We start from the raw sequence: 12,237 nt of genomic DNA on the forward strand, positions 1-12,237 counted from the left end.
ACACTACTACTATTTAAAATACCTTTTCATGCCACATTCAATGCTAATTTTGCCTTGTCTAATTTATCACTCACTTGAGCTTCAAAATTCAAGGTTGGAGTTAGAACTACCCCCAGATATCTATACCTGTTGACACACTCTATCTGCTCATTTTTATATGTCCATTTCTCGCTCCTAGCCATTTTTCCCCCGTTCCTAAAAACCATTACTTTTGACTTATCTAAATTAACTCTTAAATTCCACCTTTCACAGTAACGCTCTAAATTGTTTATCATGTACTGGAGTCCCACTGGCGAGTCCGAAATCAAAGCTATGTCATCGGCATACAATAAAACCCTAATCCTCTTACCACCTATTATAAATCCTTCCCCTAATTCATCATGTAAGTCATTCATGAATAGGGAAAAAAGCAACGGGCTCAACAAACAACCTTGCCTCAAGCCTGACTTCGTTTCAAAACGTTGGGAGAGACCCCCATTGGCAGTACACCATACACTAGAAGTTGTGCCTTCATTCAATGCCTTCAAAATATTCAATGTCCTTGTTGAGAGACCTAAGAGACTAAGCTTATAAAATAGTGCATTCCTATCAATTGAGTCGAACACGGCAGAGTAATCCACAAAAAAGCAATATAGTTTACCCCTTTTTTCAGCCAGCCGCAGACTAATGATGGATGTTAGGGCGAATATATTATCAATGGTCGAGTACCCCTTACGAAAGCCAGCCTGAAACTTGTTCAAGATTTCATCTTCCTCCATCCAGCAGTTGAGTCTATTAAGAATTAACACTGCAAATATTTTGAAAAATGTTGATAAAAAACTAATGCCTCTGAAATTAGCTACTACATCGCACTCACCCTTCTTGAAAAGGGGAAAAATTATTGACGACTTAAAGCTATGTGGGACTCTACCTGATGTAAATATAGAATTGTAGACATTCAGCAATTTGCGTAGAAAGTTATCAGGTGCATTTTTATAATACTCGAATGGGATCTGATCTTCACCAGGCGCTTTATTATTTTTTACTAATTTTAAAACTCTACTCAGCTCTTCCCTACTAAAATCTCTATCTAATCTGTTGTCAACTATGTAAGGTTCAGCATAGAAATGAGGTAAAGCTAACATTTTGGGATTCAAGAGGTGTTGGAAATAGTTTACCCAGTCTTGAGGAGTTATGGCGTTATTTACAATATTATTCCTTAATTTAAATTTATTCAGAGCTTGCCAAAAGTCCCTAGAGTTTTGTGTGGCAGAAATTGAATTTATTAGAGTCTTCTCATAGCTTTTACGTTTCTCGTAACATATTTTTTAAATTTATTTCTCTCATATAAGTACAATTTTCTAGTGCAATCATTATTGATACGGTGATACAAATTTAAAAGAGATAAAACCTTGCTTCTGACTTTCCAAAACTCATTATCAAACCAAGCTTGCTTTCGTTCAAAACTAATTGAACTTTGACCGTTTCCTAGAGCAAGACCCACTTCTCGAATACATTCTGTGAGAGTTTGGCTTGCCTGATCGACATCATCACTTAATACTACATTATTAACTCTACTAGCTATCTTATCTTTATATTTTTCTCCGATAACTTTATTCCAAGCCAATTTCGGCAGTAACGGTAAACATTGATACTTATCAACTGTTTTCTTACCTACATTCAATACAACTTCGATAGGCAAATGGTCAGAAAAAGCCTGAGGAACTACTTTAAAATTAGCTACATAATTTAAATAATCTGAATTAATAGCTGCAATATCATTTACAGAATTGCCCATTGCTCCAACAAACGTCATTTCTCCTTCTAGATCGCCCTCCATCCTTCCATTTAATATAATAAATCCCAATTCTGTACACATATCTAAGTATCTACGCCCCCTACTGTTAACTATAGTATCTTTTGAATTCCTTCCACTACTTAACCCACTATATACAGTCCGACCCACATAACTAGACTTCTTCTGTTCTTTACCGATTCGAACGTTTTTATCTCCTATCACTAGAAATCCCTCATCTGAGTTTTGCAGCAATACATTGTTCATCTCTTGAAAATCTCTTTCCCAGTTATTACAGTTGATATAAGGCAATACATTTAGGAAAACAGAATTATCTAATTTTATAACAATTGCTTTCATATATTATCAATATTTTTAAAATTCAACTTATCTCTGAAATCTGAGGCTTTATTAATACCTAGTAACATACCCCCACTAGCACGACCAAACTGAGAGCTTTTTTGCGCATAACACCAGATCGGTGGGGAAGGGTTGTAGGTAACCAGGTCTGCCGCCCCCAGGGAAAGGGTATTCCAGAAAAATTTAATAGAAATCGATGGAACAAAACTTCAGCTATCATGTGATACCACTTTCAATATTTTGGGCTCAATAATCACGCCGTCAGCGGGGTGGAAGGGTTGTAGGTAACCAGGTCACTTGCCGCCCCTTCAGGGAAGGTGTTTTTCAAAAAAATGTGAAACTAGGTATGAAGGTATGAAGAAACTCGTCAAAAATATGATACAGTACCAAGTTCTGAAAAGCTAAAATATCATTGAATAATCATTTTTTAAGAAAAATAAAATGAAAACTTGAAAATCAGTTTAATGTCCAGGTCAGAAGGTTGGATATTATTCAATTCTGATTATGATCTAACATAAAATTGGTGAAATTCTTATAACTATGTTAGTTTTGAATAGATTGATTTGAAACTCCATGGGTGTGTTAATATTGTATAAAGGGAAACGTTCATGATTTTTTGTAGAATTTCCCTACGTCCCCTTCTCCGTCCAAAACCAAAAAAACATGGTAGTTCTGATGCTACATGCGAGAAAATTCAAAAGTCGCGCTATTCTGAGCTTCCTCTTTGCTTCGCGGCAAGGAACAGGATTGGATTAAATCGCCCGCGGAACAACACTATTGGTCTACTCAGAAGCGCGACTTTTGAATCCTTTCTCATAAACCATCAGAACTACCATAATATATTTTCGGTTTAGGAGTGAGGATGGGACGTAGGAAAATTCTACAAAAAATCATGAACGATTCCCTTCATACTATTAACACACCCATGAAGTTTAAAATCAATCTTTCAAAACTAACAAAGTCATAAGAACTTCTCCAATTTGTTGTTAGTTTATAATCAAAATTGAATAATAACCAACTTTCCGACCTGGACATTTAACTGATTTTTGAGTTCTCATTTCATTTATGTTAAAAAAAAGATTATTAAATTATATTTTAGCTTTTCTGAGCTTGTGATCATATTTCATATTTTTGACGAGTTTCTTCATACCTATTAACACAATCAGGTATCTGATATGATACATGAAAGATTATTATATCTTATATGATATAATCTTATATGATACAGTTCTTGAGTAATTATCATTCATTCTGTATACTCTTGTATATTTTTGTCATTGAGTATACACCTAACTGGATGAATACTTCTTGTACAAATCAATTCGTATTCTGTATAATTCAATAATATTCTAGTAATTTGAATTAGAATAAAATATTATATGAGGAACTGTCATAAGGCTGTTGGAGATTGTTTATTATAGAATGTAGTAACAGTTTGTAGTATTCAACGTTTTAATTCAAGTTCAGTATACTTTCTTGTGCATATCATTTATCATTGTCATATACTGTACGATAGGTATCGATTGAAACTTGGAATAAATTTGAATATTAGGCGGTGTATTTAAAAAAAATAATAGGCGATGTTTGGCAAAGATGAATTATTCCAAACAATATTGTGATTGTGTTGTCGAAATGCAATAAACCTTAGCTGCAATAAACTTGTAGATCTGGGAATTTTTTTATTCTCTAACTAGTCTATCAACCTCCTGCACACGTTATTCAGCTGTAGGTCGGTCAGAATAAATAAAATTTAAACGGCCGCCATTGTGTTTTATGAATTCGTGCTTTTGTAGCTCTATCTTGTCACAAATCATTGTGCAAAGTTCCTATTCCTATTAGAAAACAAATTGTAAGTTAAAATAACAAAATGGCAGGTGTTAGAGTAACTGAGGACTTTCGGACAGTTTGAAAATTAAATAGAAAAATATGTTTTGGACCTAGGAACAATTCCCTAGAATATTGGTAGGAAGCTCGGAAACACTCTGTATATTGGCTTTGAACATCTATTGATCTGCACTCTGATAATCATAAAAATTCAACTCGTCAATCAGGCCATAATGAAACATGTTCAGTGAACTTGAAAATTAGAGTGGCGACGTAGATGAATTCAGTTGGCCCTTTAGAGGCGCACTAAGAAATCTTTTGGCGATATTTCAACTCTAAGGGTGGTTTTTAAGGGTTCAAAGTTCGTCTTTTAGCATGTATATTCTTGTTATTCCAATATCTTAAAATTATAATTGAAATTTCCATACCATATGTTAATATAGAACTATATTCTAGAGAGAGTATCTCTTCGAACACAGTTGTTCTGGTAACTAAATTAAAAATTTTGTCAGGTTGGCATTAAGTAATAACGCCAAAGATACGCCTAAAATTAGAGTTTTCTCAGCTTTTCTGCGTTTCCTCACTTTTTTCAATAATTGATGGAAATATATTAAAAAAAATTCAGTACACAGGTTTAGCTGAGGTTGAAGAATTTTGTTCGCCAAAGATACGCCGATATAGTAACAGGTGTTTTCCGAGATCAATATCGATTGTCTGATTATTCAGAAACAAATTATTGTTGTTTTGCATTAGGATTCTCTAGAAAATAATAAGTGATCAGAGAATCGACAGTCTTTAAAAAGTTGAATGAATATATGTTTTGCGTAACCTTATCCGAGATAATGAAAACCGAGTTGAAAGTAATCAATTTATTATAAATATCGTTAAAATAAAGATAGCCATTAAAATGTGATAAGCATCCTCAAATTCTTCTACAACTTTGTCACACTCCATTCTCCCCCTTCGCAAGGACGTTGCGAGGGGGTCTTGGTCTGGACCCACCTCCCAAAATTCATATTTTCATTAAATTTCAAAAAATAAAGATGTTTTGAATCTTTCAAAAATGTTGAGCAGATTTTGCGTTTTTTCGGCGTTTTCGAGGATACAGATGTTTAAAATTAATATAGAAGTACAGTTAGGGCAGATCAACTTTGTCTTTGAAAGGATTCGAAATTCATTAGAGATAAGCCTACGCCCGAAAATAAGGGTTTCAGCGGTTTTCCAGCCTTCTTCTGTGTTTTCTTAGCTGCTGCTTGATGATACGCCTATTTCTATTTGCCTATTAATTACGCCTATTATGCATTTGGAATGAGCTTTTCCTAGTTTTTCAGTAACTACTGAACTTGAAAAAGTTTAAAATCGATACACAGGTTCAGCTTAAGTGCTGTATTGAAGGGTTTTTTCCTTAGTATTTCATTGCATTTTTCTAGATTTTTCAAGTACATTGGAACTCAAAGAAGTTGGATGGAATTAATGTTTTGAAACTACTTCTCTACTTATCATTTCTATGTCAAATTTCAAAGTACTAGACTGAAATACAAAAATCCTTTTAAAGTATCATATAATGTATATGTTACATACGTTTTCGTATAACGTACTATGTCTCTACATGGGAATTAATATTTTTAATAATCTTAATTAGAATAGACAAAGATATTTGCAACTCTCAGCTACTTGGATGTAATTAATTAAGCAGTAATTGCGTCGAACTTGAAAGTCTCTATAATCTATTAAATATTTGAAGGCAGAATGTGGAATGTAAATGGAGGCGAGTGAAGCGAGCCGACTCTTTTTGTGTGTCATACCTCTTTCTTTAACAAGCAATACTTATTTTTCCAATACTTCCAAATATATCATGATGCCATAATGTGAGCATAGTGTAATAAATTGTATTTGTGGAAAAATTAATGGATTCTCCAAACATATTTGATTGCAATTGCCAATAGGGCTAGTCCCATATTGATACGCGACGCGGCGGGACACGAGTCTGCTAGATGAGATAATATTATTTTTATGATCATAATATTGTAATTTTCTCAATGAGACAAAGGTTCATTATAAATCAAATATGAGACAAAGCTTTATTATAAAATAATGAACATTACTTTATAATATGATGTTAACTCATATAGCAGACTGGGGTTACATCATGTCACGTGTCGCGTGTCGTCGCAATATGTGACCAGCCTAGAAGTTAGGTTTCAAATCTTGGTTTTTTATGAAGTTCACAAATTAATAAGTGTAACTTTAACCAGGTTTCAGAAATCTACAACCTCTCTTTCTATAGGTGCGTACAGACTTACGCGCCACAATCACGCGTATTTCGCTTTTCATCAGCTCTATATCTTCTGCATTTATGTACAGAAAAAGTAAAATACAGATATAATAGGCATAATATTAGCTGATGAAAAGAGAAATACGCATGTTCGTGGCGCATAAGCCTGTACGCACCTTCACAATCAACAGTTCTCACTCTTGAATGTTCCCCTGTCAAGAATAACTTATGCTGCATACCTGAGATAAACTGATATTTGTATGATGTAGCGCACCTTAATATAATATAGCCATGAATTATAATATCTGATTCACAAATAAGGTCCATATTGTTCTTACGTGACTGTGTTTTTGATATAAATTGTATTTGGTGAATACCAACCTATGTAGGTAATCATTAGCCTAATTATTGAATATTTAATATTTCACTTCTGGCCCCTCCCACAGCAATAAATAAATCCTGGCTATGTCTTCAACCCTCAACTGACAATAAGAGTAAAGATAAAGAAAAAATAGAATTGAATCGTTTTCAACTGTTGCAATTATTTCACAGAAACTTGAATTTATATTGTTTTATTTTTTACAATAAAAAAAATTTTATTTTTATGTTACAAAGACTGAAAGCTCAGAAGCTTAGGCGTGGATAATATCGTACAGGACGACTGTTCTGGAGACTTTTTTTAATATCAGATTTTTCTGGCGATTTGAGCCCTGAATAATTTGTACTGCATACTAAAATATTATAATTGATATTATTGATTCACAGCCAAGTATAGATATTCAGTTATAATAAACCAGTGTGTACGGTTAGTGGTTTTGGGTACGAATTAAAATGGCTGGTGCATTGAAAAAGGAGCTTAATGTGGATTATTGAAAAAACTATGCTTGTACAAAGTTAAAGCTTCACAACATATTCTGACAACGTGGAGATTGAAGTTTCTTTTCAATTTTTCTAAAATATTTCGACACCTGTGCACTACAAGTTGTAATATTACATTTTTTCTCACATTTGAATCGAATCTTCAATTCGAGATCTATGAAACTTTATAGTAAATATCAGAGTTATCTATAGACGGACAAACTTTTTGACGGAGAATTTATTATCGTAAATGTTTGTTGCATTGTTCCATGGTGTCACCGAGGCAGGGTTAACAAAATTACTAGATAAATGGTTTATTTAAATCGAGATATATATAAAAATTTAAAATAATAGTTTCAAAATAAAGTTTTATTGAGAACAGATGTAGAATGTGAATTCTAAACTTGTAAGTTATAATTTTTTGGTGACGTGTCTGTAATGTTGGAGGCGTTGGCTCTGTGATTTGTAACTTAGGTTTTTCCTGTTCCTTTCCTCTCTAGAAAAATGGCTGGCTTTGTGTTGTTGTAAAATTTTGCTCTGAATCATTTTCGTTTATTAATGTTTTAAATTGCGTTTTAAACAGTTTATTGTGTTCATAGTCTGTGCCAGACTAGAGCAGGCTAGTATAAACCTTCTATTGAAAAATGCACATGAAACATTGAAAGATAATCATGAAGATGAAAACAAATTGAAGCAGGATAATAGTAGTGTTAAGTTACAGGATCAACTTATTCAAGTTTCTGACAATGTAGGCCTAGTTACTGTTGTTGAAAAAGTCAACCCTAGTGAGATAGTAGAATTGAATAAAGAAGTAGGTAGGGAGTTGTCTTCACTGAAAGTCAACTATCATGAAAGTAATATTGCTACATTGAAGGTTAGGAAAACTATGAACAAAGTGAATGATTACATGAGACAGGTTTCTGTGGAGGTTAGGAACAATGTAAACAAAATGAATGTTGCTTTGAGTCAAGTTGATGAGTTCAACTTTCAACTGAGAATTGAAAAGGTGTATGCTATGCATTCTCAAGTGAACATGACCAACTTTTGCAAGCAAAATGGCTTTGTTGAAACAAATGAACCCATGAATAAAATCATGTTCTTGAAGAAAACAAAACGCAAAGTCTCCATTGATGTGTTAGTATTCAAAGGTTGTTTCAAGTTGCTTACTTACAAGATGATGACAATGAATCACATGATGAAAGGGTATTCCCCAACACACAATGATTAGGAATCCTGTGTCATGCCGGGATTCAGAATAGCAATGACCGTAAATACTATGTATGGTAAGAGTCCATAATTGTATCTTTTTTCTTTCCTGTAGCCTATTTTTCTTGGCCCTTAATCTTTTCAAATTTCGATTCTTTCCTGTCTTTGTGTAATATTCAGTAAATTTCTTCTATGATGCATATCTTAACCAATCTTGTCCATAGTCATTTAAATTTGTATTCTTCTGAAATAATTTTGGAAGTTGAAATAGTAGCTTATTTTCCTAATCTTTAAATTGTTGATAAAACTTAACTTTTCTAAAATCTATCCATTGTTGTGTAAATAATTGTTTGCTTGCGGTATATTTTTTCATCATGTATTACATATTTTAATCATGTCTATTTTTTCAGGTATTATATTAGGTAATTAGGTTTTTCAAAGCAATTATGTCCCATGTTCTCATCTTTCATTGCATATTGTGCCATAAGCCATATGTAATTAGGTTATAGTTTTCTTCTGGGCTTTTAACCCATTTTGCATTTTATTTTTTTTTGCTGTCCAATACTTTGGATTTTTGGTAGACAAGTAGGTGTGATTCTTTTAGAGGTGTGGGCGTGAACCACATACGGCTGGACTCGATTATCTGACCTACTTGTTTGCGATATCTCTCTCTCTCTCTCCAATGGCGCTACAGCCCAAATCGGGCTCTGGCCTCAACCAAAATACGCCTCCATCCATCTCTATCTAACGCCGCTCTCTTCCATCCCCTCAATTGTAACATTTCATTAGCATCCTTTTGCACTCTATCCTCCCATCGCTCCCTTGGTCTCCCTACAGGTCGTCTTCCTCCAGGCTGACCAACTAACACTTTCCTTGGCACTCGTGTCTCAGGCATTCTTTGCACATGCCCTGCCCATTGGAGGCGCATCAATTTTATGTGGGCCGATAATTGGGGCTCTGCATAAAGCTCTTTCAATTCAGCATTCGTACGTATGCGCCATTGTCCATCCTCGCAAACTGGTCCTTAGATTCTTCTCAGAATTTTTCTCTCAAACACATCCAAGATACCCACTGTTCTGGCTGTGATGGTCCAAGCTTCACTACCGTAGCAAACCACCGTTCTTATTATACTCTTATAGAGCTTTATTTTACATATACGGTGTACATTTTTATTCTTGAGTATGCTCAGTAATGAGAAAAATGTGCGATTTGCGGCAAGGATACGTTTTTGAATTTCTTTTTTCTCCTCATTACAATTGGTCACACAATTTCCTAAGTACGTGAAATTGTCAACTACTTGGTAATTCTTCCCACCACACTCCAGAAATGGCCCAAGCCGATTCCTGTTATGTCTTGATTGGTTGAATACTTTACTTTTGTTGACATTGATCTCCAGACCAACTTCTGATGCACTTTGCTCCAACTCCAATGCTACGTTTTTCACGGCTGCAAGAGACCTTCCAAGTATGCCTATATCATCAGCATATCCAAGTATTTGTGTTGACTTGATCATCAATGTGCCACTCCTATCCACTGAAGTCCTCCTAATAGCGTGCTCTAGGGCCAAATTGAAGAGAATTGGTGCCAATCCATCTCCCTGCTTCAAGCCACGCGCCACCCCGAAACAGTCTGTGAGCTCTCCTGCCACTCTAACTTGACATACAGTATTTTCCATAGTGGCTCTGACTAGTCTCACCAGTTTTGATGGTATATTGAAGTCCAGCATAATTGAGTACAGCTTCTCTCTAACAATGCTGTCATAGGCCTGTCTAAAATCAACAAACATTGCGTACAGATCTATGTTGTTTTCCCAGAATTTTTCCGTTATCTGCCTGAGAGTGAATAACTGATCTGTGGTTGATCTGCCCGGTCGGAATCCTGCCTGGTACTCTCCAATTATATTTTCCACATGAACTCCAAGCTTCATCTTCAGCACTGTGGTGAATATTTTATATGGCGTGTTTAGGAGATAAATACCTCTATAGTTTTGGCAGTTGAGTTTGTCTCCTTTTTTATGAATAGGACATATTATGCTCTTTTTCCACTCCTCTGGGAGTTGTTCTTCATACCATATTTGCGCAATGAGTCTGTGCAGCCGTCTCCCCATTTGTATTCCTCCATATTTCCAAAGCTCACCTGGTATTCCATCAGTTCCTGGCGCTTTATTATTTCTTAATATTTTAGTGGCTTCCAAGATTTCTTCTAGGGTTGGGGCTTCAGTACCAGCAGTATTTTCCTGGCGTTCATTCAGTCTAGCATCTTCGTTCTGTACCATTCGTGGGTCAGCCTGGTTCAACAGTTCACTGAAATGTGTCTTCCATATCTCCTTTATCCCCTCTTCATCTCCAATCTCACTGGTTATGTTGAGTGAGTAAACGTGTGTCAGTTCGGCTCCGTCTTCTAACAGATATTTCGTAGGGTTATACAGTTCAATTCACTTCAAATTTTACATCTAGTTATTCAGTTTCTCGAGCTTAATTCAATAGTGAAATTATATTTTTGATTAACTCACACTCTTTGTATTTATCTTGAAAAAACATTCCTAATTCTTCAGTCTACCTTCTCGCCTGTAAAAGTGTAAATCCACCTAACGGTACACGATGGTTCGACTGAACAGAGGCACACCGAGGAATGAGGTCAATGCTCCAAAGCCAGGGCCAGCTATTTCTGGATCACTGTCTGAAGAGACCCTCCGAATTATTCGACAGCAAATCGAAGAGTCTGTCCATTGTGCTGTATCAATGGCAGTGAAGTCTATCTTTGAGGAACTTCAGGCATTGAAGGAGGAGAACAAACAGCTGCACGATAGAATTCGTGAGCTAGAGGTGTCTTGTCACCTGAAGGTCGACGACCTCGAGCAATATGGGCGCCGACATTCGATACATATTTTTGGGATCCCGGAGAGCGACATAGAAGACACGGACCTGCTGGCGCTTGATGTCTTCAACAAGAAGCTGAACGTGCCCGTGACTCTGGCGGATGTAAACCGCTCGCATCGCGTTGGAAGGCGTCAACCACCTCAACAAGGGCAAGCTAAACCCAAGGACCGACCCATCATAGTACGACTCTGCAGCTACCGGACCAGGAAGATGATCTTCGACGCTAAGAGGAAGCTGAAGGGTTCCGGCGTCACCATTCGCGAGGATCTGACTGCGGAGCGTCTCAAGATCCTCAACGCTGCGGCCGACCGTCATGGGCATAGGAATGTCTGGTCATCGGACGGGAGGATCAAGATCTCTATCGGCGAGGGAGGATCCAAGAGGGTCCACACAGTCGAGAGGATGACCGACCTTCAAAAAATAAAGGTTAATTAAATCATTTCAGGATTCGATGACTAAGGTGCCCTTCACTACAATAATAGGAAATTCGTATTAATACATTTCACAGTAGATATACCTTGGCATTTTTCATGAGCTGGCTTTCTGTTCTATAAATGAATCTTTCCACTGCTATTTATGATTATACATGAGGCAATTATTTCAAACTAAGGAGATCCACATTTGTTAATACTGATTAATAATTTATCTTGATATTAATTCCCAAAACTACGTTCAATGCATCAACTACTATACTCCAGAGGGTACTTAGAGAATCATTATCTCTATTCTTACTAATAATTATTACATCTCTTACTAAAATTATTTCCATAATTAATAATTTTCTAAATGCTGAATTTCAAATAAATTGGATGATTAACATACGTTATAGATATGGATGTAATCTATAGGTAAAGATAGTAATCTCTTCTATATAATGATATCTTCTACTTTTGCCACAGCTTGAACAATAGAAGCTAATGTGTGAAGAATTATTGATAGAACAGAGGGGTGGATAGTCTGTTTATATGCTTATATAGGGGCTGTGTTTCATTTAACGTTATCTTAGACATTCATCACTAAACTATTACAGTTCTCAATTTACTACTTTTATCGTTATTGCA

This window comes from Nilaparvata lugens, chromosome 6 (genome assembly GCF_014356525.2).
Source record: "Nilaparvata lugens isolate BPH chromosome 6, ASM1435652v1, whole genome shotgun sequence".
Taxonomy (NCBI): Eukaryota; Metazoa; Arthropoda; class Insecta; order Hemiptera; family Delphacidae; genus Nilaparvata; species Nilaparvata lugens.